Source organism: Cydia pomonella, chromosome 1 (assembly GCF_033807575.1).
Source record: "Cydia pomonella isolate Wapato2018A chromosome 1, ilCydPomo1, whole genome shotgun sequence".
In the NCBI taxonomy this organism is placed as follows: domain Eukaryota; kingdom Metazoa; phylum Arthropoda; class Insecta; order Lepidoptera; family Tortricidae; genus Cydia; species Cydia pomonella.
The window spans coordinates 26,586,754-26,612,775 of NC_084703.1; the positions used below are offsets into that span (position 1 = coordinate 26,586,754).

The window sequence follows — 26,022 nt, forward strand, 5'->3', positions numbered from 1 at the left end:
TAGCCATTCCAGCACGTCGGCGAATCTCTTGCGTGCAGCCACCACCATTTGTTATTAAGGACCCTAGGTATACAAACTGGTCCACTATCTCATAGCCATCTAGAGCATTGGATTGGGGAAGAACTTGTGCTCTGTCCACTACCGTGATCTTGATTTTACTGTGGTTTATTTTCAGTCCAAGTTTGGTGCTCTCCGCTTCCACTTTCTTCAGCAGAAAAGCCATGTCTTCCTCGTTACATGCTGCAATAGTAATGTCATCTGCATATCTCAGGTTGGTGATCCTACGGCTGCCTATTGTGATGCCGATCTCTACGTCCTCCAGTGCTTTCATCATGATGTACTCGCCATACAAGTTAAATAGCTTTGAAGACAAAATGCAACCCTGCCGAACTCCTCGTTCTGTATGAAACGGTTTCGACATCTTGTCATCTAGCTTAACAAAGCATCTAGATAAAGATTTTGTATCAGAAATACAAGGTGTTTAGGTACTCCCATCTCTGTGAGCACATCCAACATTGTACTCCACTGCACGCATTCAAATGCTTTAGCATAGTCTATAAAGCACAGAACCACAGATTTATTGAATTCTCGGCATTTCTCAATGAGCACATGAACATTCATAACTTGATCTCTGGTCCCCTTACCAGAAACAAAACCAGCTTGTTCACAAGAGATCTGCTGATTTGTGAATGCGGATAGTCTAGCATTCATTATGTGCAAAAGGATTTTACTAGCGTGAGACATCAACGAAAGTGTGCGGTAGTTTTCACACTTTCTTGTAGACCCCTTCTTGTGAAGAGAGATGACGGCGGATTGTGTCCATTCCTGTGGCCATTGACCAGTTTTCCAGACTTTGTTGCACAATCTGTGTATAATGTTGGTACCCTCTGTACCCAGATACTGGATCATAGCCGCTGATACTCCGTCTGGACCCACCGCTTTATGCTTCAGCTTTTTTATAGCATACTGTACCTCCGACAAGAGTATGGCAGGCTCTTCAGTATGTTCATCCCATCTTCTCTTTGTAGTGGAACCTTTCGCATCACGATATAGGTCGCAACAGTGACCTCTCCACCTTTCCAGCACGTCCTCAATTTCTGTCAAGGCGTTACCATTTACGTCGTCTACAATGCATGACTTAGGCTTAAAGGTTACCGTAAGTTGTTTAACCTTTCTAAAGAGGTCCTTAGTATGGCATTGATTAACATGACCTTCAATCTCATCACATATGTGCCACTACATGTTTATAAATATTTGAAAAATCTTTTGCGTAGGTATTTGTGTACTTTCACTTGGTTAAATAATTTTGAAAAATATTAGTACTTACAGACATTTATCAGTTTTCAGTTGCTTACATATTATTGTGATACTTGCTCAGATTAATATGACAGGTGATATGTGTACATATTTTTGACTGGTTAATCTGTTCAGATGCATATGTACTTTTTTATGCTCATTTATTTTTGAAGCCTTGGATTTGCTGATATATTTATGAACTCCACTGTACATCAAAATCTATTTGGTTATGACATTAAAATTTCGAACATATCTGAAAAAAAAAGCAATTCGATTCGACCTCTATTCTAATATCAGTCGAGATTCCTTTTTGTTCGACATGAAATGTAAATTGCATACAATTTTGACAAATCTTAATAGTAATAGTAGAAGGTAGTTAGTTTGTATCGAACGATACGAAAATAGGCCCCAACTCTAGTTTGTCTCTGAATTAAAAAAATACGAATGTGTGACATGCGTAATAAAGTATGGAAGGTAAGCAAGGGTCGAGCAAGGAATAGAATCTCCATAGGCAGAACTGTTGCAAAAGTGTCCAGCTGGCCGCTATAAATAATAGTTCCAAATCTCTCCAGAGTAGCGCTAGAGTAGCTAAGAACCTAGGCGTTATTGACGGAGTGAAGTGCGCTGTCAATGATTCGATTTTTTTTTCAAGTATTCTATGTATTGTAGCTCCACCTATTTATGGTTTTTTGTCGGACACTTTTTGGTATATGGAGATTCTACTATTCTATTCTACATTTAATAAACCTTCCATATAATAAATTCCTTAATTTTAAGTATTAAATGAGTATGTTTTGTTGTTTTTAAAGTAAGTAACAATAGCAAATTTTCGTTTAAAATGAGCGATGAACATATTTCGGCGACGCTGCCACATATCCGCGAGTTCGGCCAAAAGAGCAACGATGCTCCATTGTTAGCTGTAATTTGGGTTAGTGAATATATCATAGAAAGTTTATAATGTGTGTAGATAAAATAGTGTACTCGACTGGTCCTTTTAAGAAACTCACTTCGTTTGTTTCTTTAACCCACACTTGTGTTTTAATGCCTTTCATTATGTAGCAGTCACATAAATTACTATTAAATTCGACAACCAGTCAAACTTGTTATTTTGGCCAACCGCTTTTAAAACCCGTATTATATTATCATCCGAGTCCAAGGACGTTTTGTTTTATTCATTTTGATGTTTACAATATCTTTGATTTGTAAAATAATTATTATGATACAGAAATATTTTTAGACTAGCTTTTGCCCGTGAATCCGAACGCAAAGATTATTACTTTGGTTATCTGGGAGCACGGTAGTGCCCCCGCCAAGTCGAGCAAAAGTTCAGTGACATTTAGGGCGTAATATGATTGAGATATATTGCCTTTTGGACTGTTCCATAGTTTTATCACTGACACACTCACTAACTTAAGATAATCAAAATTCCGAGGTACTTTTAGTAGACCCACAAGCACCTAATTTAAAAATTAATTAGTTTTTAGCTTATTAAGCCAAAAAGAAACTAAAATGATACACCGTTTCAGCCGTACTTCGAAAACAACAAATCTTGGTCTTGTTTTCCTTACCCTGATGTTTTGCTTGTACCCTGATGTTTTGCAAACAACACACTGTTTCATCGCCCTCTACCCACTCCTTTTTCCAGTACAAACCTTCACTACCATTTTGGTCTGTAGAGGCTGACAACTCCTCTCCTATGTTTGCTCCTATACACATGCGCAGGAAGAGGAAGAGGAGTGGAAAGAGGGGGATGTGGAGGCAGAGTTGCTGTCACTTTCGGAATCACTTGTACTGGACCCAACCACGCTGTGAAGATCTGAAACCGGTTCCGGGAGACTCCTCAAATAATGTAACGCATTGCGCACGTCCAAATTAAGCGATTCCAGTGGCTGCTGACTTCTGTCTCCTCCTCCCGACTCATCAATGAGCTCTGGATTGAAATGTTCAGGCATCTGTACATCCTCAAACACTCCCTTTCCCAATAGCACAATCTGCAACTTAACTTAGCCTTGATCACCTCTTCGTCTTCGACACAAACTACACCACACAATCAAAGGGCAGTTTAGGCTGTAATGAACACACTTTCATAGGTTTTATAAAAAATGGACGAATTTTATTTTTCCATATAAAATAGCTCAGCAAGCAATGCATCGAAATCAAAATCAAATCAAAATCAAAACGTTTATTCTGTAAATAGCCTTAAGCTAGCACTTTCATATGTCATCTTATAACTATATTCTATTTTAATATAAATGCATCCTTATCTTCTAGGAATTCCTTAAATTTCATTACATTGTTTTAACTCAGAATGTCGCACTTAATGACGCGATGTCACAACTGTCACAAGGTACTCGTACTATGGTGTACGAAATATACTGCTGCTCGAAAAAAATTCTCTGGTGGTTAAGACTAAATACAATTTAAAAATAGATTTGGTGTCATATGAAAAGTTATGGCAAAAACTGTATGAAGACACATTACCCAGTCAACTGATTGAAGTGTTCAAGTACTGGTACGGTCATTAATATAATGTTGTTAAGTGTGCAGATTCATTGTCAGATGCGTACAGGCTGGAGTGCGGGGTGAGGTAGAGGGGCTCACGTCACCTAAGCTCTTCAGCTTTTATGTAGTTCGACTGATTGGTGGGCGGTAAATTTATGAATAACATAAGCTACGCAGATGACATGGTATTGCTGAGTCCATCAATCAGTGGCATACAAGACCTGTTGATGATATGTGAGCGGTATGCGGATTCTCATGGCCTCAGGTACAATGCCTCGAAGAGTGAGTTATTAGTTTTTAAAGCGGGTACTCCGGGGCATTGTGAGGGACTCCGGGGGATGTCGGGAATTACCACCCTCGTATCCAAAACATCACTTACCCCCCTCGTTGCACAATGTACTTAAAGGACAAAGGCCTATATTGTTCCCGTGGGAGTTATACTTTATTTTTAATTATGTCACTAGTTCATACGAACCAAGTCGGTATAAATGAGTTTTACTTCAAAAAAAGCTGTCGTTTATACTTTAATATTTTTGTTTATGTTTAAAAAATATTTAATTTGATTCATTTAATAGCCGTTTAAAATATTTTTACACAATTTTCAATCGTGGCTGAATGCCGTATGGGTCTGTATCTAACCTGTGATGTGTAACTTGTCAAAAAACCCTCGTTTTCAATATTTCACTTGCCCCCCCCTCGTTGCACACTGTATATATCGATAAGGTTCTGTGAGATTGTCTGTTTTATTAGTTTTGGTGTTTTTTTTAGAGTTATCAGTTGTGCGGCTCAGAGTTCTATTTAGTCTCTTGAAGTAAGATATGACTAATGGAAAGGTATTAATGTCACTTTATAGAGATTCAAAAGAATGTACAGTCAACAACAATTAGAATCCTAGGCTACTATAGAACCTTGTCGCTTTAACTACTAGATACTTGACACGCATTACTCAATAAGCACTGTTGTAGAAGTCATTATGGCATGGTTCTATAGTGGCCTAGGAATCAAATTGGTTGACTGTACATATTGAAAAAAAAATATCTATTTTAAATTCTAGTAAGACAATATTATGTTTACCTTGATCTCTACTATTTATTAGTTGGATCTTTGTGTGTGGGATAGTGTGAAGCGCAAACCCTGTAGCCTACTGCGCAGGATCTGCGGAGAATGCATGATGCAGGCTTCATTCTCAATGGTTAATTTAAAAAAAAAGTTATCATGGTTGTGGTTACTGTTTTTCCTGTAATTTTACTAAAACGAAAAAAACATGCATTTAAGGGTTTTAAAAATATTCTGACAGTAGCATTAACTACTAATACAATAAATAAGATAAATACGGCTTCTATATCACCTTTCAAGTCGCCAAATCATAATTTTGCAGGGCGACATCGACAAAATACATTGAACCACTCTACAGTTGTCAAATTTATTATTCCCTTCAAATTATTTAACTAATCTTCCAAAAGCAATCTCGTTTCCGTGAGTCCTCAAGGCGTAAGGAAAAGCGAAAATACGCAATAATGCGATAATATCAAGTCAATGATCCGTCTCATTTCCTGAGGGATTCTCTGATAGCATCACTTGCAAAACGCGGCTGCTTTGTTTTTCGATTTTGATTTGATTCAAAAATAAAATACATATCTGAATGACTTCAATAATGTGATGCTTATATTAAAACGTACAATGAACATCCTTCAAATACAGCTATCACAAACAAGTGCGTGTCTGTGTAATGGTAATATGGTAATATTAGGAAGTGGAAGTGTACTCTAGGTACAAAAATACAGCCATTATTTCTCACCACTTTTATAATTTTTTTTAGGAACTATTAAAAGTTGGCTAGACCACTCACTTAAACATTTCTAAGGGGTGTGCCGAAATAAAACTGTAAACTTCAAATGAAAAAATCTGATGCGATCGAGAACAAACTAAAGTTTTTAGGATAACTACGATTAAAAGCGACTTTTAATTTACATAAGTGACATTTTTTTTAATCATATTTTTTTTCTGTAGGAGGGATAGACCAGCTTCTTCCTAGCACAATAAGTGGCAGCTTTTAACGTACCCGTTTTTCATCTTTGCTTACATACATCAGCCCATCACCTGCTGGAATCGTCAATGGTTTTTGTCTGTTTTATTCTTCTCTTTTAATAAACTCTTGATTTGAGCCCAATTATAATTAAGAGAACGACACTGCAGGACGTTTGATATTCTTACTCTGCTCTTCGTCAATTACCAAATGCGATTTTTGTACGAAGGAAATTGTATGATTTTTGACTTGACCTAGCATTAAATAACGCATAATTTTGGTTACTTTAGCTGTTCTAACCATCGTACAAAGAACTGAACTGACTTTCGTTAGTTAGTTAGTTCGTTCCACTTAAGCCGCATATATACCCCAGTTATTACGATAAATATGACAGGCATACTTCTTTTTCGCAAATTTTATTAGCAATCTTTCTAACAGGCCAAGGGTGACTTGTTCCTAGAAGTCTACCGCTTCGAGGCCTCTGTTCAAGAGACAACATACTAAATTTGTTATTAATTATCAAAAGCACGAAACTTCGAGGTAATTTTAGGTGTTTCGAAATTAAGCATATAGAATGTTACACATTTTCATGCTATTTGGAAAATACCAATTTTCACTTTCAGTGATCTCTTCTATTTACCGGTGTAACGTCGCACAACGTAAAACCAGAATTATTTATATATAATATAATCATAAGACTTATTATCACGGTACGAAAGTCGTGGTCATCTTGCTTAGAAAAAAAACCTATAGCTGTTTGAAATTTACAGTTATTTTTCGGTACAGGCGTTATTTTACCTTATTTTAGCATACTTTCTAACTCTTAGGGCCAGTTGCACCAATTACTAACCCGGTGAGAGTCAGAATGGCGGGTGTACCTAAATAAAAATAAATGAGAAGCATACCATATTTTTGTACAAAATTTGTACTATTTAGTACCTCCCAGACCCAGGAAACTTCACTTTTCTCTTAATGCAGTCCTTGATGAATGCTTCGTCTTTATTTCGAACGATTTTTTTTCGTTCGTCGCCGACAGTTACTTCGAATTTTGATTCATCACTTCATATTACTTGACGCCATTGCTCAGTAGTCCAGTTTGAGTGCTCGCGAGCGAATTTCAGCCTCTTCTTTTTCTGTAACTCCTTTAGTAAAGGTTTTTCCTTGGCCGTGTAAAAACCATATCCCATTCTTTTGAGAACCCTTTTGCAGGTATCCACTGAAACGTCTTTCTGGATCATATCACGCCATTTTACGGTAAGTTCCCCCGCACGAGCACGGCGGTTTTGTTTGATAATTTTCTTTAAAACTCGGTTTTCAGCTGCACTCGTCATACGCGGTCGACCAGACTTCTTCAACCACGAAATTGTGCCGTGTTTCTTGCGATGCTGGATGATTCACTGGACAGTAGATCTTGGCAGTAATAAATCTCTGGCGATTTGGTTGGTAGATTTTCCACTCTCACTACTGGAAATTATAATTTTCCTGACTTCTTCTGTGACTGGTTTTCCGCGGCCCATGTTGCTCTAAATTACTTATAATAATGAAAAAATACTTGGAGTATGTACTTATATATGTACCCTTTGACATATTAAATGACAATGGGTTCCAAATTTATTTGAATCATTTTTATTTATTTGAGTAATAACATTAAAGAGGCTTAACGCTAGGCATGTACAAACTACTTTGCATCAATTAAGAACCCGGGTACGTCCTTAAACTACGTCCAAAAGAGAGATATGGGCATTGTGAATATCATCTCGCTTTGTGTGGTAGGGCACAGCCAGTGGATGTCATTCCAGATCTAGAGCAGAGCCCAACTGGGGAAGTACCTCCACTTTACAGAAAACAGCAGCCAAATAACACTAGACCCTACTCATAGTATTGTGTTCCTGCCGGTGAGTAAGGTTGCCAGAGTTCAACTAGGGGGGGCGGGTTTAGGGTCGGCAACGCGCATGTAACTCCTCTGGAGTTGCAGGCGTACATAGGCTACGGAGACTGCTTAACATCAGGCAGGCCGTATGCTTGTTTGCCACCGATGTAGTATAAAAAAAAACCTGCCGAACTGTTTTCTGAAACCATACATGAATGAATATACCTAGGATTTTTTTTCTTACATTGTATTTATTGTGCAATAGTGTAAAAGCAACGTTGTATTTATGGAGTATAAAATTGTAGAAATTGTTTTCTAGAAATATAAGATTCATATACTTACTTAATAATCTATGACTTGATGAACTCTTCTGCATTGGGGCTCGTAAATCTATCAAAATAAGTCAACAAAAATATAACTTATGTTGAAATACATGGTCTCGTTTCGTTAATTCTATGTAAACATATCCGATTGCTTGTTTTGTTTCACCTGTTCTATTAATAATTAACTTGTCTTTATAAATTGGAATATCTAATTTCAAAGCGATCGCGAACTTCAAAGCACAGATCGAGGCACCGGTCACATAACAATAATGGATAAACTATAAACTAAACATTTATCTTTACTTGCAAAAATTGATTCGTAATAAAAAACTGATTTTAGGTCACATTTTCGTTGCGATATCCATTGTTTTCAGGAAAAGTTTGACTTAACCCGGTTTCCTTAGTAGTTTCTGCCTCGCTGATTGCTCTGGAGCTGGTACCCTCCGCTGCGAGTGCCTGTACTCCTCTTGTTGTATTGCTGTAGGGCTACTGCTGTTGCTATCTGATGTCCTGGATAATGTAGTGTCCTTGCGCCTGAAGAGTAGTGTTAACGCTCCATCCATGTGTGCGCCAACAGATTCGAGCCGGATAGGATAAGACTTTGGAACCCACTGTCTAAAGGAGGACAAAGGAATTCATAGGCGCGGTCGAACAAATTAGTTGACATTTTGATTTGGACACGCGGAGATTCGACCAAATTCAAGAAGATCCGATCAATCAGTTGCTTGCAGTGGCATTTGTGTAAGTTGGTTCAAATGATTTCGATTTAATTTCACGAAACTGTGCGTTTTCTTTTTTTTAATCTAAAATCCTAATTCGTGCTATAATTCCGTCAATATTTTACTCAACATTTCCTTTTTTCGGAATCGAAAATTCACATCGATCTTTTTCACTGGCAAATCATAATCAAAGTAGCTTCTATCTTTTTAACCGACTTCAAGATTTCAAAAGAGGAGGTTATCAATTCGGTTGTATGTTTTTTTTTTAATGTTTGTTACTCCATAACTCCGTCATTTCTGAACCGATTTTGAAAATTATTTTTTTGTTTGAATTTATATATATACAGATTGGTCCCTTTTTGTCAAAACTCAGCTCTGATGATGGGATCCATGAGGAATCGAGGGAACTCTTCAAATGTGAAAGGCATACATATGTGATTTTTATATTTTCTGTAACAAATGAAGCATTTAGATTTAAAAAAGTGACATTTGATGACGTGGAACTGCTGGTGATGATCAGAATGGAACTCTTCAACGACGCATAGTACACGTTTGGCGATTTCTCCTCTTCGCTGTGTTTGTTATGTAAATTATATTTTCAAAACAATTTTTTGTCAAGTTCGTGTTCTGACGATGGGGTCCATGAGAAATCGAGGGAATTCTTCAAATATGAAAGGCATACATATAGTGATTTTTGTATTTTCTTCGACAAATCAAGCATTTACATTTAAAAAAGTGACATTTGATGAAGTGGAACTGCTGATGATGATCAGAATGGAACTCTTCAACGACGCATAGTACACGTTTGGCGATTTCTCCTCTTCGCTGTGGTTGTTAAGTAAATTCGATTTTCAAGACAAATTTTTGTCAGGTTCGAGTTCTGACGATGGGGTCCAAAGAGCATATAATCACTACGTTTTAAGAGACGGGACTTCCATACTAGCGAGTGGACTCAGTTTGTTTCGCAAATCATTACCAAAATCTACGACAAAGAACTGTCAAGGAACCATAATACCAACATAACCGATTTAAATAGTGTAGTACGCTACACGCTTGCGATTCTTATCGATATCGATAAAATGGGGAGGGTTGAAACATAGGCTCCTGTCTACAAATTTTGTACTCGAAATCAGGTTAGCATCGAGTCCACATTTAAGTTGTTATATAGTGGATAGTTCTTTGAGTGGACTAATATCTGGTCGGGCTTAATGTGGACCCGAATTATTTTAATACAGTTTTTAAGTCGTGTTTTTTTTATTTTATTTAAAGCTTTATTTTCAAAATGTTCTGCACATACATGTTTCAATAAATGTTACTTTTCTATGGGAAGATGTATCGTCAGGTCTTCGTTCCCAACAAATTTGACCCACTGCCTGCATCTGAAAACATACAGCCTTGGACAAACATGACTTTATCTACAGTTTATATTCCAAGTATTTCCTAATGAGATGATCAACTGATTATTTAGCGCTAATATGCATCTATAAATCATGTTTTTCGGCATCCAGTTATCAACAACCCTTTATCAATGCTCTAACTTTTTATGTATTTATATGTCTGTTAATCATGAGAACCGGTCTGGCCTACTGGGCAGTAACCCTGCCTATGAAGCCGATGGTCCCAGGTTCAAATCCTGGTACGGGCATTTATTTGTGTATAAACATACAATTATCGATAGTTTTAGTACATCCCTAGTTCACAACTAAAAATAATATAAAATATCAAATTTTCAATGTGTTTAAAGCCTGCTGCACCAAAATAAGGTCAAAAGTATCTAAAGCAATACGTACCGGTCTTTATCCAAGGGAAATTTTGCCATAAAATCCCTTTTTTCGTGATTTTCTCGAGTGGCTCGCTTGCCACATATTTCACACTTAGTAAACCATTTTCTCGGTGGCATTATAACAAAGTCGCTCTTTACTCTGATCACGATTCACTATTTTCGATATTTTCACTAAATAATAAAGAAATTGCACGAAATACTCGAACAAAACATTGAAGCCTTCATAACAAACAAAACAATTAGGTTGACAGTTGACTTGATGTAAACTTGACAGAATAAATAGCACTGACGTTTTATTTTTCTTTGTTGGCAAAGATTTGCGAAACAAGTTCCATACAAAACTTATTTTGTTCCTAGTTGCGTTAGCCTGATGGGGTCCATGAGGAATCGAGTGAACTCTTCAAATATGAAAGGCATACATATAGTGTTTTTTCTTTAACAAATCAAGCATTTAAATTTTAAAAAGTGACATTTGATGAAGTGGAACTGCTGATGATGATCAGAATGATACTCTTCAACGACGCATAGTACACGTTTGGTGATTTGTCCTCTTCTCTGTGTTTGTTAAGCAAATTAGATTTTCAAGACAATTTTTTGTCAAGTTCGAGTTCTGACGATGGGGTCCATGAGGACTCGAGGGAGTATTTTCGTTAACAAATCAAGTACTTACATTTGTAGAGGTGACATTTGATGAAGTGGAACTGCTGATGATGAACAGAACGGAACTCTTCAATGATGCATAGTTCACGTTTGGCAATTTGCATGTTTGTCAAGCAGTTAGGTTTTCAAGGCACATTTTTATATTTCTATCCTATTTAGTTTTTTTAATAATTATCTGGTGCTTTATTTCATGCATGGTGTGAAATAATTTATCTTAAATACAGTCGAATACCCTATTGCGGGTATCTTACCAGTCAACCATAGGGCAAATCTGAAATGTGTCAAGGTGGGTGCAGTGGCAAAAAAAGAACATGTTACCTCCTTTTCTACATAATTAGGCGTAGGGCGCTGTCTTTTTAATTTCATTGTATGAAATCTAAAATCAACAATAATCGTTCTTTCACCGGTCTCCCTCAATGAAGTCGGTTTTTTTTTCTTAAAAATTATGTTTTCAGAAGTCTAGAAGACTATGTTGCCTCTATTTGAGCCAATACAGAACAAACATTGAACATTTAGCTAATTTTTATTCGAACATTCCAGAACCGGCGGGGGTCAAAGTACACTCTCGCGCCCTGGCCGCCTGCCTACGTGACCGCGCGCTCTCATGAACAACAGAATCTCGAGCATGGCTTGTGCGCACGTTTACTTGACTATCCTTCTGCCTGCTTAATCACCCTTCTCATAAATTTAGTATATTAATAAATTTAGTACAGGGAGCCTCACTACAAAATTAAAATCTGTTTTTGACGAATCAGCTGTCACAAGCTCAAGGAAGTCATACAATGACATTCAACATATATGTAGGCCCGGTTATCCAAGATAATTTGTTGAGCATTCTCATTCGATTCAGACAGCATAAATTTGTTGCATCTTCTCAAATAGCTAAAATGTACAGGCAGATTTATGTAAAAGAAGATCAACGAAGTTTGCAGCAGATTCTATGGCGGCGTGATCCACTGACATAAATGCACTACGTACTAGACACGCTATCGAGAACAACTTGTGTCCGCAATTTTCAACGTTTGATGTATATCACTAAGCTACCGAATAATAGCTAGTCAGAGGCGAAACTGTTATGACAACTGTTAATTTTCTGCCTAAATACCTACTGTAAAGAATCTGGATAAAATTTATTTATTTCCATTAAACTGTAATAATTTTTGTTTCTTTTGTGACACTGCCGATATTAAAATTTATAAAAATAGTGTTAAAGCCTTTTGTGTTTGATTCTCGTACTCATAGCAATTTTTTATAATCGCGTTTATAACATAATATATTCTTTAAATATAATAAAAACACTTCAACAAATTAGAAGATAAAAATTAATACATCATTTTTGTGTTTATATTCTACAAATAATAAGGTAGATTATCATTAGTACCTCCGTGTTACATCTGCGAAATGTAATCTATGCGCCAAAGAAAATGGCGTACCACAGCGAGTGTTTAAAGTAACGTTTCAGAATAATCTAAATAAGCTTAAAACAAAAAAAAAGTTTGACAGTGTATTATTATTATATTGCTTTTATTATGTTTCTAGATATTAATAGAATACATTTTCATAACGCATAAAGACATTTTCTTTTTTTTTCATTTTCGTTACATGTGTGGCATCTCGTCAGTAGTCGGAGACGTACTAAACGCAATGAAGTGCCGGCACTTCAATGAGGTGTGGAATCATTTTGTTGGAGATGCCGACTCTAGTACTATACCTCAATGGCCTGATCCCACACAACCAATTAAACAGTACAAACTAAACACGGTGGACTATGGCATGGCCTCATCTCCCTGGTTAGCGACAAGAACGTTAAAACAATTAGGTAGGTATAGATTTCTAGGACGAACTTGCACGCGAAACGATTTTATTTATTTATTTTTGAAGTGATAGTTCTTTAGTGACGCTCTGTGCAAAAATTTCAACGCGCGACAGGTCACGTGACCGACAGATTCGTCAGATTTAAAATTCGTAAAACGGCACGTGACCTGATCGAAAGACTGTTACAATGTCATTGAAGCCAGTAGACCGCCGCGCGGTAGAAAGAGAAGGGGATACTTCCTCTCCTAAATCCGCCGCACCGGGTACAACGGGTTGCACTCCGGGAGTGCTGGCAGAAGTGAAAACTTGAATATTGTATTTTACCACGTAAATGATAGTACTTTTATACTGATAATTAAAGCAATGCGTGAAAAATTATTCCCTAACCATTCCAAAATAACAAAAATGCACAACGTTAATATTTAAGTTTTCACTTCTGCCGGCACTCCCGGAGTGCAACCCGTTGTTTTTTTATTGAAATTTAGGACTACAACAACCGTAAATAAAAGTTTTATATATGAGTGGTTACATAACAGACGGTCAATAACAGTTATCCATTAATTACATTTTACTTAGAATAACGTAAGTCGTATCTAGGTATTATGATAATAAACAGTTTAAAAAAGACAGTGTGCTCAAGATATTGCATGACTTTTATGTTGATTACTACATCACTAGTTATGATGATAAACAAACACTCGTACATACATGTAAAAATGTCATTAGCGAGCTAAAACCCGCTCATTTCCTTTTACGAAAATGGCGGCCTAACAAACCCTCCATTTTGACACAAATTATAAATGAAAACAATGATGATGATTTTCTAAATCTTAACAGTGATAAATATGCCAAAACTTTAGGCCTACTTTGGGCTTGTAAACGAGATACATTTTTGTTGTCATTGCCACATACAACACAAAAACCTAAAACAAAGTGCACTATTTTGTGCACTATAGCACAAGTGTTTGATCCACTGGGCTTAATAAACCCTAGCATATTACAGACAAAACACATTCTCCAGGCTCTTTGGTCTCAAAACATTCCGTGGAACTTTCAGCTACCAGCTGAGATTTAGTCACAATGGGACCAGTTTGTCACTATATTTCCTTTGTGACTCAACCATTGTGCTCGGCTAGCTAAAAACTTGTAAAAAAACAGCTTAAGCCATTTGTCCAGAACAGAGTCACTGAACTTAGTAACGCCTTTGACCCATCAGCATGGCATTAGGTCCCAACAGACATGAACCCTGTTGACATAGGGTCTAGAGGCAAAAATGCTTTACAACTCAAAAAATCAACTTTGTGGTGGCATGGTCCACATTTTCTACACTAAAGAGACATTCAATGGCCCTTGCAACCTCAAAGTGTTATTTCTGATTTGCCGGAATTTTCAACTCATTGTCATTTTTCAGCAGCTGCAGATATACAGAAAAATTATTTCTCTGAAAAGTTTTTAAGCTTTAACAAAATGCTGCACATGGAAGCTTTTTTTTTATTGATATTTAGGACAACAACAGCCGTAAATAAAAGTTTTACATATGAGTGATTACATAACAGATGGCCAATGACAGTTATCCACTAATTACATTTTACTTAGAATAACGTAAGTCGTATCTAGGTATTATCATAATAAACAGTTTAAAAAAGACAGTGTGCTCAACACAAAATTCTCATCATTAATTATGAGTTTATGATTTTATACAAATACATAAATTTTAGCCAAGACGGATACATCAACAAGTTCGTAGACGTAAAGATCTGATGTAACGTTATTATACGTATGTACAAATAATGTTCGTTTTTATTTAAGTGCACGTACCTCAAGAAATCTGCAGTTTATAGTTTATTTTGGTATGTCAATACTACACCATTGTATGACTTTACACCAGTTGATTAGAAATATTAAACATAAATTAAAAAGAAGAGTTGCATGTTAATACTCATAGAAGTACAGTAAATTTAATGCATAAATATACATAATTGTGTCTGTCCGATGGACAGGCCAAATAGACTGGTGAATAATTTAATCTTAATTTTAATTTTATTTGTATTTTTCTGAAAGTGTCTTCTAGATATTGTTCATATATTTATTCTTAGATCCGAGAAACACAACAGTCATAATTTTTAAGAAAAAAAAAAACCGACCTCAATTAGGGAGACCGCTGAAAGAAAGATAAGTGTTGATTTTGGATTTCATACAATGAAAATTAAAAAAATGTCTTGAAAAACTAATTTGCCTAACAAAAATAACGAAGACGAGAAATCGCCAAGCGGGAACTATGTGGTATTGAAGAGTTCCATTCTGATCAGCATCAGCAGTTCCACTTCATCAAATGTCACTTTTTTAAATGTAAATGCTTGATTTGTTGATGAAATTATAAAAGTCACTGTATGTATGCCTTTCACATTTAAAGAGTTCCCTCGATTCCTGATAGATTCTACCATCAAAACCGAGTTTTGACAAAATCGGGACCAATCTATATATATATATATAAATTCAATCAAAAAATAATAATTTTCAAGATCGGTTCAGAAATGACGGAGTTATGAATTAATAAACATTAAAAAACAACATACAACCGAATTGATAACCTCCTCCTTTTGAAATCTTGAAGTCGATTAAAAATACAAACAAACGCGTTGGTCCATTAAGTATTTCAGAATTAAAATTAGCATTGATTTTTTAATGTCAAAAGGTACAATCGGAAATATTCAACAAACAACTTTCATTGCTCATTAAGGGCGCACCAACATCAAAAGATAAAATAATAAAGTTAAATCCATTTCTTGACAATGACAACCTTATCAGAGTTGGAGGTCTTTTGTCTAACTCAAACTATGACTATGATACTAAGCATCCAATTTTGCTACATGTATCTCACTACATTACAAAAACATTGGTACGATGGACCAGGACCCCAATTGCTATTATCCATGTTACGTCATAAGTTCTGGATAATAAGCGGTTGCAGCATTTGTCGAAAGATTTAACTTGTCTTCGTTTCTCAGGTCGTAGGCTCATCAGACACGATTGGTGCAACTGAAACTGAATTAAACTTAGAGATTTGCATTAAGGACTTTAGACGTTCTTCTATCATAGCTAAACTTAACTGAACTTTCTTTAACGGTTTTTACATCACCACATAACTCTTACAATTTGCTTGTCATATCATAATAACATACTTATCTTAATATTATAAAAAATCTTACTTACTCTCAGGAAATATAAAACAAAAATTAGGTATGTTAAAACTTACACGTAGTACGTAGGTATCATAGGTATGCATTAATTAAATTCATACCGATTATACACTAATTGCACTTGACTACCTACTATCATGACAATTCTGATCGTCGTTAAATGATGTTTTATTTCGTGCAGGTTAGCGACGTTAGCAGAATTTCCCGCAGCGTTTTGGTTGATAAAGATTTCATCTTTTTCTACTATTGAATTGCACATTGTTAGATTTTACAGTAGAACATTCATGTTGGTAAGAGCGTGTCGGCTATTGTCCGATTAATGCTCTGCCACATTCGGGGCGGAGCACGAATCCGAAACCTCACGTGGCAGGATCGCCATGTGGTGCGGGAACTTGGAGGAGCAAATAAATGAAGCAAATACTGATTAAATACTAAGGTTTTATTCATTAAACACAACACCTCTTTTTGACAATTTCTGTGAAATGCAGTCTTGTACAGGTAGGGTCGTAAACAGTACCTGTACAAGATTGCATTACAACATCAAAACTGACGATGATTTCATCCCAGTCAAAGTTAGGACTTTAATTACAAGGATAAAATGGTAAGATTTTTTTAGGCTTTAACCCTTATCCACTCACGAAGTTGAATTGAGGGAAAAGAAGGAACATTCATGTTTAAGAAGGTGTTTTTTTAAGTAGAAGAAGCATTTCGTTTCGAAATAATAAGAATAATAATCCATTTCATGACCTGATGATAAAGACCTGTAAAGTTGACTAGGTTAAATGGACGTGGATGTGACCTAGAGTTTCCCATAACATGTCTACAGTATTGAAGACATTTAGTTAGGAACATTTAGTATAATGTGTATTTTTGATATAACCGCAAACTTAAAATAGACCTAGGTTTAATGCTATAAAACGATTCTTTTATAAATATAGTTTTATAGCAAAGATTATTTTAATTTAATCTTAACTACCAGAGCATAACCCATTTTTGTAAATTTTTTGAGCAGTAATGTATTTATCATAGGTACATCATCGTCACTTGTGACAGTTGTGACGTCGCGTCATTAAATGCCACGTTTTGAGTTAAAACAAGATAGTGACACATTGCTTGCTAGCATAAACTATCTACCCTTTGGTTATGCAGTCGTATCAAAACTATACTTTTAAATTACAGATTTCTGCCTATTTTGATATTGTGGCAAATTCTACAAGTTGGAAACCAGGACCATTTCGATACCTCCTAAGTATCTGAAGCAAGTGACAAATTGAAGACTTTTTTCCATATCTAAGTTTTAAATACCAATGATTAAACGAGATTTCTTATAAAAAACATTATAATATTTGAATGCAACAAAAATATTTTCAGTGCTTTGAGAAATACTTCATCCAGAGATCGGAAACCGGTATTTTTTGTATGGGAACGAAAACGGTATTTTTTCGTTCTTTGTTAATTACTTCATTTCTAATTAATAGGCAATCTAATAATACGAAGTCGTTATCTGAAAACACAACTGAGTCCTACATTTAGAGTATAAAATAAACCGAAATATATGGTTATTTCGATGTTTTTGCAAAAAACCGGTTCCGATCCCTGACTTCATCACAATACGGTTGCTCGAAAATTTAATTAGCAAAGTTGAGGTCTTTCTCTAGGGACTTCGGCGATTCGATCCTGAATCTTTAACTTTCGCTCGATAGAAAAAAATCACGAACATAGGCCTAAACTGGACGTTCAAAAATTATAGTAGGTTTTATACAAAAATAATAGTAAGAAAATTATTTCTAAAAAGAAGCATTATTATATTCTCCTTACTAAACAAACTAAAATTTTAAACGGCCGAGCACGCACATCTATCTCGCTAAGAATCTCAGTAAGAGTGAGAGAGGAACACGAACCTACTGGGCCTTGAAGTGATGAAAATGGGGTTAAAAGTTTGTACTTATCGGGAACGAAAATTATTTTGAGTGAGGGACTTAACACTTCGTTGAAAGACATAATATTAGAAAGTCACAAAAGCAATTAAGAGTTCTTAACAATTTAAACTGTAAGGGAGTTAAAAAGGAGTTGCAAATTTGCATCTGGTACAAATAACCAAACACATGTTCGAATATTAACCTTACTGCTATTTTTTGCTGCATAATGTTCATATACCCATTTAGAAGTAAAACAACCAATATAAAAAGCCACACGAGCGAAGTCGTGGGCATCAGCTAGTAATCATTTTATATTTAAATAATTTATTGTAGGCATGTCAATAAATACGATATTTAATTCATTTGTCACCAATAATTATTATACGAGTCTGTTTTTAAACTTAGGACTTAGCCTGTGTTCCTTTAACTTAGCCCTGGTTGGCTTTGATTTGATGTTTGTATTGTTTTGCTTTTTTCCCAGGAGCAGACTAACAAAGTGAAAAAAGAATAAACGAAAAGCAGAAACAAAAGTATGTATACATATATGTAAAAAATCTAAATAGTAATATAACAATTTATAGATTTAAATATTAAACCAACCCCACAATATTTTTGTACCTAGAGTGGCGATCAACTTGTATTATCAATTATGTAAAAGCGTAGGAGTGTATGTACGAGTAAGTAATTATATAATTTTATGATGAGTTAACGAAGTAGTATAATTGCCCCAAACAGTGCGACAAGGACATACACATAATATATCGGTGAGCCAACGACGTACGTAACATATTACCTTTATAATCTCTCACAGTCCAGCGCCCTACACGTGCGACTGCGAGTGATTTACGCGCACCTTTAGAAAGTTAGCTTTCGGCGACTAATCAATGGCAAAAGGCATGAATAATGTCTATCATTTGAGTAACGGGTCGGTAGTGTTTCGAATAATTAATTTTCGGGGTGTGTACGGTTGTGTTGGTCTCGGCGAGGCTTGATTCAAAACGCGCATGCGTCCTGTCGCCGACTCGAGGCGAATCGTGTAGGGCGTACACATTTTTTTTCATTCTCTTTATTAAGTCTCTCAACATGTGTACTAGTAGTTGTACACAATATATTATATTTTATATTCACATATCATTTTTTACCATACAAAGTCATTTTAGTGTTATGTATCTGTTTACAAACATTTTTTTCTCAGACAGTAGCTAAGTCAACGTTACAATTAATCAATATTAAGCGCTTGCGTAAAGCTTTTTGATTGTACTTTTTGTATATAAATTTTCAACAACTGATACGATAAATACTATCATATGAGTAAATTATAATAGTATAATACGTAGCACTAAATAGCCTCCCACGACTTGAGTGACTTTAAATTTGTTATTTATTTTTATTTTATTATGCTATTAAAAATTGATAATATGTTAAATAAACATGGCCACCCTAACTGCAGCCTCCAGAACCCGAGGAGGTTTGATATTGACCTATACGTATTACGAGTACTCTCACTATGCTCTCTTTCAGGCTGTGCGAGCAAGATAGATATATTTCTGCCTGAAAATTGTGTAGGATAGAAAGAGTTAGCTGTATCTGGGTAGTCAGCCAGGTCTTGCTCAGTCCAGTATATTTGAAACGTCGGTGTGTTGTGGTCTTGCGTGGTAGCGGCGTTGTGGAAATTAAAGCGCGTATACAACATTTAATGAACTTGTAAGTTAGTTCGGCATTAATACTGTGTTATAAAGAATAATACCTTGTGAAGTGACGCAAAACATTTATGTGTTTTTTTAGAAAAGCGTGTATGGACGCCAGTCTGGTGAAATAACACATTATTAGTAGTGTTGGGGAGTCTGACATATTTTCATGAGGCACTAGTTTCTCTCAGGAGTCATTTATGAAATGTAAGTATATTTCAATTTTGCATATTCCCTTTTATTTTTCGGCGCCGATATTATTATAAATAGATTTGTATTTAACTTTTTCTCTTAATTTCTTACCGAATAAGGCGAGCATGCTTGCGAAATGTTTGCAACGCGAATTTCTATTCGACCTTTGTCTCTTGGCTAGCGATAACCTTTCTTCTTGCGAAGAAATATCTTTGTTAGTAGGAATACTAAAGTGTACCTTGTCAATTCCTTGTTTTTTCTTTCTAATTACGTGTTTTGAGGTCTGATTTAATCGAGCCACAGTAAGGGCTTTATTACAGAAATAAAATAAGACTATGACCTAACAAAGTAATCTTGGAATCGATTCTAGAACTAGACAATTGCATGAGTATTTCAATAATAATAATAATAAAATATTCTGTGTAGTTTGCCCACGTATCTCACTAAAGAAAATCAAATGAATTCATTAGGTAGGTAAGTAGATGTACTATTATTGATTTCATATACTTAAGTAACAAACCAAGATACATTGCGACATTTTACCCTGCCCAATCTTACCATAGGATAAAACAGAACTTAAAATAAATAATAACAAAAAATTACCAACTTTCATAGAAACCCAACAAACGTAAGATGTAATCAGGTCATGAAAACTCAATATAAAATAATTATACTGTAGAAAACTTAACAATAATCTTAACTAGAAAAAAAATCGCCAACAGAAAATAGATTAAAATGCCATTAAAATAATTAACGATCCACAAGAAGTAAGAGTTTTGGAGGAGTTCCATTCTGGTCTTCATAAGTAGCTCCATTTCACTACATAGCACTTTTCAAATACAAATGCTTAGTTTTTAGATGAGAATAAAAAATTGCTATAAAATATGATTTTAATATAATATTTGAGGAGTTCCCTTAATTTTTTATGCAATCCATCATCAGAACTCGAACTTGAGACAAAAATGTTGCTTAAGACCTTTTTTGCTGAAGAAACTTAACGTAGAAGACATATCCAAACGTGAAAAACGTGTCGTTGAGGAGTTCTGTTCTGGTCGTCATTAGCAGTTCCACCTCATAAAATGTCACTTTAAAAAAAGTAAATGTTTGATTTATGGATGAAACTGCAAAAATTATCATATATATGTTTATACAATATGAGAAATTCCCTCAATTCCTCATGGATCTCATCATCAGAACTAGATTTTTACAAAAATGGGACCAGACTGTAAGTATACTTTTAATTTAAAAAAAAAAGAAAGCAATACGGTCGAGCAATGACGGATTTTGAAGGAACAAACATAAAAAAGTTACAATCGAATTAAGAACCTTCTTCTTTTAGAATTTCGAAATTGCTTAAAAAATGTTGCGACCCACTGTAGGCTGAAATTCGGCTATTGTTGACATAAAAACCGAAGTTGTTATTTTTATATTTTTTGATTGAAATAGGTTTTGCCCAGCATTGTTATGGTAACCTATGAATTTTAGACGATTTGGAATGAAAAATGTCGAAATACGATTTAAAAAAAAAATGTATAGAGCAGGAACAAAACATCATTATTACTCAAGAACCGCTAAACAAACCGTAATATCCTCGCAGGTGGTTATACTACAAATTATTTGTGATTTTTTGGCATACTACATATATCTGCCAAGGGTGCGGTTTTTTTAAATCATTAATTGTTTCTATGGAAAAAGCACAAAAACTAAAGTCAACAATTTAACATTTTTTTGCTTGAAATTGGTTTTGCTCAGTGTGTTTATGCTAAGTTATAAGTTTCAGACGATTCGATAGAGCAGAGCTATGATTTAAAAAAAAATGTATGTAGGCCGAACAAAAAAATCGAAATATCTCAAGAGCCGCAACAAATACGGTAATATCCTCGCAGATGGTTATTCTACGAATTTGTTGTACAGACCATATTTGTTGCGGTTCTTCGGATATTTTGATTTTTTGTTCCGGCTCCATACATTTAAAAAAAAAAAACATTACTCTACTATTTCCAACTCAAATCGTCTGAAACTTATAACTTATCATAAACGTACTGGGCAAAACCCATTTCAATCAAAAAATCTCCAAATGTTGACTTTGGTTATTTTTTTTTTCCATAAAAACAATTAATTTTTTTTTTAACTGCACCCTTGACCGATATATGTAGTATGCCAAAAAATCACAAATACATATATCGTAGTATAACCATCTGCGAGGATATTACCGTATGATATTATCGTACGTTCATGAATTATTTGATATTTTGTTAGGGCACCGCACCATACATAAAAAAAAATCTTAACTCTATTATTTTCAATTAAAATCGCCTGAAACTTATAACTTACCATAAAAACACTGAGGAAAACCAATTTCAAGCAAAAATATCTTAAATTGTTGACTTTGGTTTTTGTGCTTTTTCCATAGAAACAATTAATGATTTAAAAAAATCGCACCCGTGACGGATATAAAGTAGTATGCCATATAAATCACAAATAATTCGTAGTATAACTACCTGCGAGGATATTATAGTTTGTTTAGCGATTCTTGAGTAATAATGATTTCTTGTTCCTGCTCCTTACATTTATTTATTTTTAATTCGTAACTCGACAGTTTTCATTCCAAATCGTCTAAAATTCATAGCTTACCATAATAATGCTGGGCAAAACCTATTTCAATCAAAAAAATATAAAAATAACAACTACGGTTTCTATGTCAATGAGAGCCGAATTTCAGCCCACAGTGCGACCCGGCTCTAACTCTTTTGTGTAGCTATACCGTTTTTTATATAACATACAAGGACAAAATGGTGTGTCTCACAGCTACATGTTATTACTATTTAAATATTAATATACCCCGTTAGCTTGAACATGTCATGCTCGCTTAGAAGTCTTTGCTTACGGTGGCGTCGTTGATCGGGTCGCCACTTTCCCGAATGAAGGTTGAGGGAGGCGATGGCTGAGATACGCGTCATACTCGTGAACGGGTGCTGTTTGGGGAGACTGGTCTGTTTAAGCTAATTTTATTTTTGAGTATAATTACAGTGAGACCCCTCATTCGGTTCTCGTATGTTTCTTTTATCCTAATGAATGTTTTAATTATACGGAATTTTGACTCTTAGAGACTCTATACATCTCTAAGGATAATTTGATAAAAATCATTTAGTTGTGACATTTAGAGATATTTACACCTCGAACTAATTTAAGATTTTGTGTTTTTTATTATTATTATTTTAGATTTTTTTTATTCGACATTTAGAGACTTTATACATCTCTGAGTAATAATAATAGTTTACTTACTTTTTCTTTAAACAATAATACTAGTTGTTGTTTTTGCTTGTATGTAAAGTCCATGTTGACGTGTAAAAGTGCCCTTGTGGCCTATTTGCTGAATAAATGTTGAAGTTGAAGTTAAAGAAGTGGACGTTAGAAGTTTAGTAACAGAACACGATTTTGTGGGTACGTTATTTTTCCTTAAACGCATTCAACTGGTTTTTGTTATTAATTAGTTATTATACAATATTATTCCATAACAGTTCCAATACCACCAACAACAATAATACCCAGTTTTATGTTCACTTGGGTGGTAAACCAAACCTTTACCTACTATCTACAGTTTGTAATTAGCATACAGTATACATTTCGATTTTTTAATTCCGGGAATTATTTCGTGTGTTTAATGTAAAATAGTTACTAAACTATGAATAACAAATAGGTAGTAAGAGTAGTAAGACACAACGGGCTTACAAATGTTCAAATAGTTTCTTTTTTTACAGTTTTTACTCATTTTTGGCTAATGTATAACATTCCCGTACCCAAAAATCCGGGGTATGAACTGATTAGGTGCTCATATATCCCGACAAAAATCGAGAAATATCTAATCACAAACCTTAGAGAATCACTATAATTATAAGTATATTGTATATTTATACTATCTACAAAGACGTTTCATTTTATAAATTTATTAATGCAGCGAGATGTTAAGAGACATTCCGCGAACTCAGATATTGATTTTGAATGCAATTGAATCATCAGCTGCCAAGTTTGACACATCTTTTACTTTTTGATATTTAGAGGACGGTTTCAAATTATTAGTGACCATTCGGACTCACAGACTTCAATTTTGAATGTAATTCACTCATCCGCTATCGATGATATTCAGGGAAGAAAAACTTCTTGGTCTCTCCACTCCTTTTTTAAGGTTCCGTAGCCAAATGGCAAAAAACGGAACCCTTATAGATTCGTCATGTCCGTCTGTCCGATTATGTCACAGCCACTTTTTTTCCGAAACTATAAGAGCTATACTGTTCAAACTTGGTAAGTAGATGTATTCTATGCACCGCATTAAGATTTTTACACAAAAATAGAAAAAAAAACAATAAATTTTGGGGGCTCCCCATAGAACTGAAACTCAAAAAATCTTTTTTCATCAAACCCATACGTTTGGGGTATCTATGGATAGGTCTTTAAAAATGATATTGAGGTTTCTAATATCATTTTTTTCTAAACTGAATAGTTTGCGCGAGAGACACTTCCAAAGTCGTAAAATGTGTGTCCTCCCCCCCCCTGTAACTTCTAAAATAACTGAATGAAAAAAATATATGATATACATTACCATGCAAACTTCCACCGAAAATTGGTTTGAACGAGATCTAGTAAGTAGTTTTTTTTTTAATACGTCATAAACATAAAAAAAATATTTTTTTTCGTCAAACCCATAAGTGTGGGGTATCTATAGATAGGCCTTCAAAAATGATATTTTGGTTCCTGATATCATTTTTTTCTAAACTGAATAGTTTACGCGAGAGACACTTGAAAAGAAGTGAAAAAATGTGTGTCCCCCCCCCTGTATCTTCTAAAATAACAGATAGAAAAATCTAAAAAAAATATATGATACACATTACCATGCAAACTTCTGCCGAAAATTGGTTTGAATGAGATCTAGTAAGTAGTTTTTTTTTAATACGTCATAAATGGTACGGAACCCTTCATGGGCGAGTCCGACTCGCACTTGGCCGCTTTTTAATCAATATATGTTGTTCCACTGATTTATTTAACAAAAGAGTTGCTTGTTTTCCATTGCTCGTGTTATTTTAGATTAAGAGTTAGAAAAAATAAAGAGTGTTTTCTTTTTAAGCACATGAATCTCAACGGCTTAAGGTAGTTAATGAGAAGGGCTCAATAAATTCAACCATACTATGGAGCGCCGGGCTCATGGACTCATTGGCGATGACCTATCTATCAAGTCTAAATTACAGAGCATTGAGCATCGCCGTCGAGTCGCTAGCCTATCGGTGTTCTATCAGATACATTTCGGGGAGTGCGCACAGGAACTGCACGACCTGATCCCACCTTCCCCCTTCCATCATCGGACATCCAGGCGCGGGGAGCGAATGCATCCGTTCGTGGTAAACATTCCATTTGTTCGCACGAAACGGTTTGCCTCCTCTTTACGGTATGGACGGCTAAAAAATGGAATGCGCTCCCGCCATCTGTATTCTCTGAAAAATATGACCTCGGTCTCTTTAAAGCAAGAGTGAATATGCTACTACTGAACCGGTGAGCTCCATCTTAGGTCCTGTCTTCACTTTCCATCAGGTGTGACTAGGGCCAATCGCCGATCAGTTTGTAATAAAAAAAATGATTTAATGTCTGACTTTCTAAAACGATGTGAGGAAATGTATGAAATTACCTACATTGCAATAGTACATTTAATAATAATAAATAAAGAAGAATATATTTTTTTCAAGAATTTGGCATTACGGGAGCAGCAGTACATTGATCCTCACACTATATTATTGTTAAAGCTAGATTAAATCTAAGATTTTTTTATTATATGACTAACTATCAAACTAAGTACAAAGACGGTTAAAAAGGTCTCAGTAAGTTGTATGTAAGTGAAAGTGTTTATGTGAGGGTATGTGTGTATGTATGTGAGTATGTATGTATGAATGTGCGTGTGAATAACTACGGAATGTGTGAGAAAACAGAAGAGAAGAAAAGTAGCTGTACAAGTTATTCATTTTATTACAAATCTGCAAAAT

The 26,022-nt window shown here is 35.1% G+C and overlaps 1 protein-coding gene and 1 long non-coding RNA gene across 2 annotated transcripts in view; both read left to right on the top strand.

Annotated features, from left to right (window-relative positions):
• The window catches only part of LOC133518919 (uncharacterized), a 63,891-nt gene extending 51,507 nt beyond the window's left edge, over window positions 1-12,384 (top strand). Inside the window, exon 2 of the long non-coding RNA XR_009799551.1 lies at window positions 11,301-12,384. This is a non-coding gene — a long non-coding RNA (uncharacterized LOC133518919). The remainder of the gene's footprint in view (window positions 1-11,300) is intronic.
• Window positions 12,385-19,401: 7,017 nt separating this feature from the next.
• The window catches only part of LOC133527617 (neuroligin-4, Y-linked-like), a 65,373-nt gene continuing 58,752 nt past the window's right edge, over window positions 19,402-26,022 (top strand). Inside the window, exon 1 of the mRNA XM_061864697.1 lies at window positions 19,402-20,008. The gene's annotated coding sequence lies outside the window, so the exon portion shown is untranslated. The remainder of the gene's footprint in view (window positions 20,009-26,022) is intronic.